At 45.0% G+C, this 9,289-nt stretch overlaps 3 non-coding genes across 3 annotated transcripts; all 3 read left to right on the top strand.

The window, feature by feature from the left end:
• Positions 1-498: 498 nt before the first annotated feature.
• On the top strand, positions 499-582 carry TRNAL-CAA. Its single transcript has one exon. It is a non-coding gene; the product is annotated as a tRNA-Leu (tRNA).
• Positions 583-1,458: 876 nt separating this feature from the next.
• Positions 1,459-1,542, top strand: TRNAL-CAA. The gene has a single exon. It is a non-coding gene; the product is annotated as a tRNA-Leu (tRNA).
• A 1,835-nt stretch (positions 1,543-3,377) lies between these two features.
• Positions 3,378-3,461, top strand: TRNAL-UAA. The gene has a single exon. It is a non-coding gene; the product is annotated as a tRNA-Leu (tRNA).
• Positions 3,462-9,289: the final 5,828 nt, after the last annotated feature.

Below are 9,289 nucleotides of genomic sequence, written 5' to 3'. Positions count from 1 at the left end.
CACCGTTAGTTGATATTGTCTGCTTTCGTTCGTTACGTCTCGGTATCTCCCTCACGGTTTTAAACCGAATCTACTATGGATAAGTTTTCAGACCCTTGCAAGAAATGTTTCTTCACCACTCTAATCGATGTAGGGTCTCACTATCGATCCCTTCTGAGTGCCAAGCGCCCTCACTGGCACATCGCCTAGTGACTAGCTCTGATTTCATTTCTAAAAGTCCAAGCCCACTGCCAGCAGACATTGTTCATCCTTGCCCAGTAGGTATATCAATGAGCCTCACAGTTTTAAAACGCGCCTATTAGGGAGAGGTTTTCGCATCCTTATTAGGATTGTTTCGTTCCTCTCTCCAACAACCAATAGATATTATCTATTTTAATCCGTTACGTATCGTCGTCAGCCTCACATTTTTTAAACGCGTCTACTTGGTTGACGTTTACACACCCATATACGGAATGATAAATTCCCCTCCCAAACAAATCTAGGAATGCACAATTAGTAGTCAGGATGGCCGAGTAGTTTAAGGCGCCAGACTCAAGTTCTGGTCCTTGTAAGAGGGCGTGGGTTCAAATCCCACTTCTGACATCCATCCATGTGTATTGTTAGGCAAAACTCGTGCCAAAGTGGATAATATCTACTAACAACCGTTATGGGGATTGTGTTGAAATTTTCAACGCTAAGAAATGGAACTCGTTCCGTTCCGTGGTGGATATAAATTGAACTCAGCACTGCGTTTTAAAAGTGTCAAAACATGATTGTTTAGTTAGTTCTCGTTCACGAGACCATCACAAATCGATGTTGATTGAAAATTTCTACTAGGGAGGAGAAGCACCAAACACAATTATAAGGCATGCTTCATTCACACATCGCGAGAAGGGCTTGAACCTCCAGCCCTTGTGGTTAACAGCCACACGCTCTAACCAACTGAGCTATTCCAACCAATCATTTGTTACAATCCAAGACCACCATTTGTTGATATTGTCTGATTTCGTTCTTTACGTCTCGGTATCTCCCTCACGGTTTTAAACTGTATCTACTATGGATAGGTTTTCAGACACTTGTAAGAAATATTTCTTCACCTCTCTAATCGATGTGGGATCTCACTATCGACCCTTTCTGAGTGCCAAGCGTCCTCACTGGCACATCGCCTAGTGACTAGCTCTGTGTTCATTTGTAAAAGTCCAAGCCCACTGCCAGCATACATTGTTCATCCTTGCCCAGTAGGTATTGCCATGAGCCTCACAGTTTTAAAACGCGCCTATTAGGGAGAGGTTTTCGCACCCTTATTAGGATTGTTTCGTTCCTCTCTCCAACATCCAGTAGATATTATCTATTTTAATCCGTTACCTATCGTCGTCATTCTCACAGTTTTTAAACGCGTCTACTTGGGAGACGTTTACACACCCATATACGGAATGATAAATTCCCCTCCCAAACCAATCCAGGAATGCACAATTAGTGGTCAGGATGGCCGAGTGGTCTAAGGCGCCAGACTCAAGTTCTGGTCCTCGTAAGAGGGCGTGGGTTCAAATCCCACTTCTGACATCCATCCATGTTTATTGTTAGGCAAAACTCGTGCCAAAGTGGATAATATCTACTAACAACCGTTATGGGGATTGTGTTGAAATTTTCAACGCTAAGAAATGGAACTCGTTCCGTTCCGTGGTGGATATAAATTGAACTCAGCACTGCGTTTTAAAAGTGTCAAAACATGATTGTTTAGTTAGTTCTCGTTCACGAGACCATCACAAATCGATGTTGATTGAAAATTTCTACTAGGGAGGAGAAGCACCAAACACAATTATAAGGCATGCTTCATTCACACATCGCGAGAAGGGCTTGAACCTCCGGCCCTTGTGGTTAACAGCCACACGCTCTAACCAACTGAGCTATTCCAACCAATCATTTGTTACAATCCAAGACCACCATTTGTTGATATTGTCTGATTTCGTTCTTTACGTCTCGGTATCTCCCTCACGGTTTTAAACTGTATCTACTATTGATAGGTTTTCAGACACCTGTAAGAAATATTTCTTAACCTCTCTAATCGATGTGGGATCTCACTATCGACCCTTTCTGAGTGCCAAGCGTCCTCACTGGCACATCGCCTAGTGACTAGCTCTGTGTTCATTTGTAAAAGTCCAAGCCCACTGCCAGCATACATTGTTCATCCTTGCCCAGTAGGTATTGCCATGAGCCTCACAGTTTTAAAACGCGCCTATTAGGGAGAGGTTTTCGCACCCTTATTAGGATTGTTTCGTTCCTCTCTCCAACATCCAGTAGATATTATCTATTTTAATCCGTTACCTATCGTCGTCATTCTCACAGTTTTTAAACGCGTCTACTTGGGAGACGTTTACACACCCATATACGGACTGATAAATTCCCCTCCCAAACCAATCCAGGAATGCATAATTAGTGGTTAGGATGGCCGAGTGGTCTAAGGCGCCGACTCAAGTTCTAGTCCTCGTAAGAGGGCGTGGGCTCAAATCCCACTTCTGACATCCATCCATGTTTATTGTTAGGCAAAACTCGTGCCTAAGTGGATAATATCTTCTAACAACCGTTATGGGATTGTGTCGAAATTTTCAACGCTAAGAAATGGAACTCGTTCTGTGGTGTGGATATCAATTGTGAACTCAGCACTGCTTTTTAAAAGTGTCAAAACATGATAGTTTAGCTAGTTCTCGTACACGAGACCATCACAAATCGATGTTGATTGAAAATTTCTACCAGGGAAGAGAAGAACCAAACACAATTATAAGGCATGCTTCATTCACACATCGCTAAAAGGAGAGCTTGAACCTCCAACCTTGTGGTTAACAGCCACACGCTCTAACGAACTTAGCTATTCCAGCCGATCATTCGCTACAATCCAAGACCACCGTTAGTTGATATTGTCTGCTTTCGTTCGTTACGTCTCGGTATCTCCCTCACGGTTTTAAACCGAATCTACTATGGATAAGTTTTCAGACCCTTGCAAGAAATGTTTCTTCACCTCTCTAATCGATGTGGGGTCTCACTATCGATCCCTTCTGAGTGCCAAGCGTCCTCACTGGCACATCGCCTAGTGACTGGCTCTGATTTCATTTCTAAAAGTCCAAGCCCACTGCCAGCAGACATTGTTCATCCTTGCCCAGTAGGTATATCAATGAGCCTCACAGTTTTAAAACGCGCCTATTAGGCAGAGGTTTTCGCATCCTTATTAGGATTTTTTCGTTCCTCTCTCCAACAGCCAATAGATATTATCTATTTTAATCCGTTACGTATCGTCGTCAGCCTCACAGTTTTTAAACGCGTCTACTTGGTTGACGTTTACACACCCATATACGGAATGATAAATTCCCCTCCCAAACCAATCCAAGAATGCACAATTAGTAGTCAGGATGGCCGAGTAGTTTAAGGCGCCAGACTTAAGTTCTGGTCCTTGTAAGAGGGCGTGGGTTCAAATCCCACTTCTGACATCCATCCATGTTTATTGTTAGGCAAAACTCGTGCCAAAGTGGATAATATCTACTAACAGTTCCGTGGTGGATATCAATTGTAAACTCAACATTGCTTTTTAAAAGTGTCAAAACATGATGTTTAGTTAGTTCTCGTACACGAGACCTTGTGTTGATTGAAAATTTCTACCAGGGAGGAAGAAGCACCAAACACAATTATAAGGCATACTTCATTCACACATCCAACTAAGCTATTCCAGCCAATCATTTGCTACAATCCAAGACCACCGTTACTTGATATTGTCTTCTTTCGTTCGTTACGTCTCGGTATCTCCCTCACAGTTTTAAACTGAATCTAGTATGGATAGGTTATCAGACCCTTGCAAGAAATGTTACTTCACTTCTCTAATCGATGTGGGATCTCACTATCGACCCCTTGTGAGTGCCAAGAGTCCTCACTGGCACATCGCCTAGTGACTAGCTCTGAGTTCATGTTTATTGGTAGGCAAAACTCATTCCAAAGTGGATAGTATCTACTAACAACCGTTATGGAATTGAATTGTGTAGAAATTTTCAACGCTAGTAAATGGAACTGGTTTCATGGTGGATATCAATTGTGAACTCAGCACTGCTTTTTAAAAGTTTCAAAACATGATTGTTTAGTTAGTTCTCGTACACGAGACCATCACAAATCGATGTTGATTGAAAATTTCTACCAGGGAAGAGAAGAACCAAACACAATTATAAGGCTTGCTTCATTCACACATCGCTAGGAGGGCTTGAGAACCTCCCACCTTGTGGTTGCTCTAACCAACTGAGCTATTCCAGCCAATCATTTGCTACAATCCAAGACCACCATTAGTTGATATTGTCTGCTTTCGTTCGTTACGTCTCGGTATCTCCCTAACGGTTTTAAACTGAATCTACTATGGATAGGTTTTCAGACCCTTGCAAGAAATGTTTCTTCACCTCTTTAATCGATGTGGGATCTCACTATCGATCCCTTCTGAGTGCCAAGCGTCCTCGCTGGCACATCGCCTAGTGGGTAGCTCTTATTTCATTTGTAAAATTCAAAACCCACTGCCAGCAGACATCGTTCATTCTTGCCCAGTAGGTATATCAATGAGCCTCACAGTTTTAAAACGCGCCTATTAGGGAGAGGTTTTCGATTGTGAACATTAAAAGCGTCAAAACATGATTGTTTTGTCAGTTCTCGTATATGAGACCATCCCAAATCGATGTTGATTGAAAATTTGTACCAGGGAGAAGTACCAAACACAATTATAAGGCACGCTTCATTCACACATCGCTAGAAGGAGGGCTTGAACCTCCAACCTGGTGCAAACTGAGCTATTCCAGCCAATATTTTGTTACAATCCAAGACCACCGTTAGTTGATATTGTCTGCTTTCGTTCGTTACGCCTCGGTATCTCTCACGGTTTTAAACTGAATCTACTATGGATAGGTTTTCAGACCCTTGCAAGAAATAATTCTTTACCTCTCTAGTCGATGTGGGATCTCACTATCGACCCCTTCTGAGTGCCAAGTGACACAATCGCACTTTCGAAGGCAGCGAACTAGCGATTGTGCGACACTCACCCTCCAGCGGCAAGTGAGTTAAGCCAATTTGTTCTTGCGTCGCCTACGGCCAAGCGACGTACGGTCGAGCCACTAGCCTCGGTTTTAAAAGAAGGTTTTAGAAAACGAGGAGAGAGAGAGATTTTAGAAAGAGAGATTTTAGAAAGAGACGTTATATAAGCAAGCAAGAGAAAGATAACAACGGCTTAGCATATATAACCTTGGGTAGGGAGAAGTTGACGACTAGTCATATCCCCCTATAGTACATTCTGGGCCATTTTAGTTTTAGCAAGCCTAGACATGATATTTTTGAGGTGTCATACGCTCTAGAATTACAAAAGGAAAAACACTAGAATGCAAAGACATGACAAGGGCTTGGCTTGTCATGGGCATGCGGCCATGGGCAACATGCCCTGGACAAGCATGACCGTGACATCCTCCCCCACCTAATTGGTTGACGTCCCTGTCAACCGTTTACTTTCATACCTTGCGATGTGGGTGGCGGCGGAGTTCAGATCTTCGGCGCATTCCCAGCTTGTTTCCTCTGTAGGGAGATTCTTCCATTTGATAAGGAATTCACGAATCGTCTGTACAGGTCTTCCTATCTTCCTAACCCTGTCGACTAGGATCTCTTCCACTTCCTTTGTTTCTTTTTGCTGCAGATCAATGTTCGGTCTTGTGGTTGCATTTCATTGGTCGTCGTCTGGATCAGGGTGATAGGGCTTCAAGTTGCTCACATGAATGACGGGGTGGATTTTCATCCATGCGGGTAGTGCAACTCGGTAGGAGGTAGCCCCGATCTTTTTAAGGACTTCAACCGGGCCTTCATATTTACGAACTAGTCTCTGGTCCTTTCGGCTACCAAATCTGATCTGTTCTGGTCTCAGCTTGATAAGGACTTGATCTCCTGCACGGAATTGAAGGGGGCGACGCTTCTTGTCCGCCCATTTCTTCATATGCTTGGAAGCCTTCTCTAAATATGCCCGGGCTATATCTGTCGTCTGCTTCCATTCTCTTGTAAAGTTGTGAGCTTGAGGGTTTTTTCCTGCATAAGGATGATCAATAATATGGGGTAAGGCCGGTTGTCGTCCACTTACAATTTCGAAGGGACTCTTCCCTGTAGACGAGCTTGTTTGACAATTGAAGCAAAATTGGGCGACATCTAACAATTGTATCCAGTTCTTTTGGCGAGCATCGATGAAGTGACGTAAGTATTCTTCGAGCAAGCAATTGAACCGTTCTATCTGTCCATCGGTTTGAGGGTGATAACTCGAGGAGATGTTTAAGGTTGTTCCCAAGAAAGCGAATAAATCAGTCCAGAATGTCCCAATAAATCTACCATCCCTATCACTGATGATGCTCGATGGAATGCCCGATAGCTTTACAACGTGTTTGAAAAATAGTGTGGCTGTGAGTTCCGCCGAGCATAATTTGGGAGTTGGGATGAATGTCGCATATTTTGAGAACCAGTCTACAATAACCAAGATGGCGTCATATTCCCCGACTTTTGGGCGGTGTGTTATGAAGTCCAGAGATACACTTTCCCAGGGTCTTGTTGGCACAGGTAGAGGTTCCAAGAGTCCAAAGACTTTGGCTTTCTCGACCTTATCCTGTTGGCAGATGAGGCACGTCTTGGTGTATTGCATGATGTCGTCTCGCATATTTGGCCAAAAGTACCCCTTCTTTATTAGGGCGTATGTTCTTTGCCACCCAGGGTGTCCGGCCCATAAGGTATCATGACATTTCTGAATGAGCTTCTTCCTCAGTTCCCCCGTTCTTGGGACGTACAATCTGTTTCCTTTGGTTATCAGGAGGTCCCCCTCAACCCAAAACTGTCGTGTCTTTCCAGCCTTAGCTAGTTCGACAACAGCTTTGGCCGATGGGTCTTTGTGTAAAGGTTCCTTGATGATGTCGCGCATCGATCCATCGATCTTACTTGAATGAATATGGGCTAACATGCACAGGGCCGCATGTTCGCCCTTCCGACTCAGCGCGTCGGCTGCTTGATTACTCTTTCCTGCTTTGTGTTCGAACTTGAAGTCGAATTCGGCCAACGACTCCTGCCACCGGGCTTGTTTTGCTGTTAATTTTGGTTGATCAAAGAAGTGGCAAGTGGCGCTGTTATCCGTCTTCACTACGAATTGTGATCAAAGAAGTGGCCAGCATTTCTTTCTCGGAGATAGTGTATCTTCGTTCGGCATCGTTGAGCTTTCGACTTTCATAAGCGATGGGGTGGCCTTCTTGAATAAGGACCCCACCTAGAGCAAAGTTGGAAGCATCGGTTTCTACTTCAAATGGCTTTGTGACGTCTACCAACCCGAGGACAGGACCCCTCGTCATGGTTGTTTTCAGATTTTCAAAGGCCATTTGACAATCATTTGACCACGACCAAGGGTGGTCTTTCTTCAACAGCTCTGTCAATGGGGCGGCTCGTCGTGAAAACCCTTCGACGAACCGCCTATAGTAGTTGGCTAGTCCTAAGAAGGACTGCAACTCAGATACGGAAGTAGGAACCTTCCATTCTTGGATAGCTTTTATCTTGTCGCTATCCATACTAATTTGTCCACATCTAACGACATGTCCAAGGAAGTTGATGCATGTTTGTGCGAATGCACATTTCTCCTTCTTCACCTACAGCTGGTTCTGCCGGAGCTTGTCAAACACTAGCTTTAAGTGCACTTTGTGTTCCTCGAGGGTTGTGCTGTAAACAACAATGTCGTCGAGGTATACTATGACGAACTGATCCAGGTATTCGTAGAAAACCTGGTTCATCAACGTGCAGAACGTAGCTGGGGCGTTTGTCAAGTCAAAGGGCATTACTAGGAATTCAAAGGCCCCATATCTTGTTACGCACGTCGTCTTGGGTTCGTCCCCTTCGGCAATACGTACTTGATAATATCCTGATCGTAAGTCCAACTTCGTGAAGTACTTGGCCCCGTGAAGTTGGTCGAACAAGTCAGATATTATCAGCAGAGGATATTTGTTGCGTACCGTCACCTTGTTTAAGGCTCTATAGTCTATGCACAGACGCAACGTCCCATTCTTCTTCTTCTGGAATGGTACGGGGGCTCCATAAGGTGCCTTTGTCGGGCGAATGAATCCCGCCTTCAGCAACTCGTCCAGTTGTTTCCTCAATTCGGCTAGCTCGGGCGAAGCCATCCGGTATGCGTTCTTCGCTGGCTGCTTAACCCCGGGGAGGAGTTCGATTTCGTGGTCAATGCCTCGACGAGGTGGTAGTGTTTGTTGTAGACTCTCTGGCATTATGTCGGTATAGCTGTCTAGTACTTCCTTGATTTCCTCTAGGACAGTCTCTTCGGTGGTTGCTTCTTCTATCAGTGGTATGGCCATGAATGTAGGTTCCTCTCGTGCGAGTCCCCTTTTCAGCTGTATGGCCGAGATCATTCAAAGATACTTGGTTGCTTGATGCTTGCAGGTATTACTGTGGGGTTACGGTCGGTGATCACCAAGCATTTTGCCAATGGCATTGGGATGACCTTGTGTTCTAGGAGGAACTCCATCCCAAGTACCACGTCGAAGTCGTCCATGCGAACCACGACAAGGTCTAGCTCTCCAGTCCAATCCCCTATTTTGAAGGGGACTCCTTTAAAAACTCCCACAATAGGCAAGGCCTCGGAGTTGACAACTTTCATTTTCCCCGGGTCTTTTCCTATGGTGAGTCCCAATCTTCTGGCTTCTTGATCGGCAATGAAGTTGTGGGTTGCTCCAGAGTCTATCAGAGTGCTCTTGCTCGGTTGAGAGTTTATTGTGGCATCTACGAACATGAGCCCTTTCTCTATTATCTCCTTCGGTTCGACTTTCCGTTGGAGGGCTGACAAGAATTTGACTGCGCCCATTCGGGGGTTGTCATGATCTTCCTTCTTGTCTAGCAAAGTCTCGACCCTTGCCTCATTGCTCTCTTGAATGGACACTTGGAGAGCAGTGAGAGAGGCCCGATGAGAACAGTAGGATACCTTGTGGGGGCCTTTACACAGTATGCATTGCAAAGGCGTCGTCGGGTGGTTCTTTTGATGGTAAGGCCCTCGAGATGTCCCCGCTTGATTGTTTTGAGGAGGTCTATCCGTCCATCCACTCGGTCTGTTGGGGCTTCCATTTCGATGGCCTGGTGGTCTGTATGGTTTGCCCCCATTGTTTGGGGCTGGTGTCGCTCTTCTTTGGGATCCTGCTTCGTTTCCACAGTCCACGAGTCTCTCGGCACAGGCCATTGCGGCAGCTAGGGTTTGGACCCTGTTCTCATGTATCTTTGTTTTGGC

Source organism: Cucurbita moschata, unplaced genomic scaffold, assembly GCF_002738365.1.
Source record: "Cucurbita moschata cultivar Rifu unplaced genomic scaffold, Cmos_1.0 Cmo_Scf00163, whole genome shotgun sequence".
In the NCBI taxonomy this organism is placed as follows: domain Eukaryota; kingdom Viridiplantae; phylum Streptophyta; class Magnoliopsida; order Cucurbitales; family Cucurbitaceae; genus Cucurbita; species Cucurbita moschata.
The sequence above is the reverse complement of the archived record's forward strand: the minus strand, read 5'-3'. Positions and strand labels throughout refer to the sequence as shown.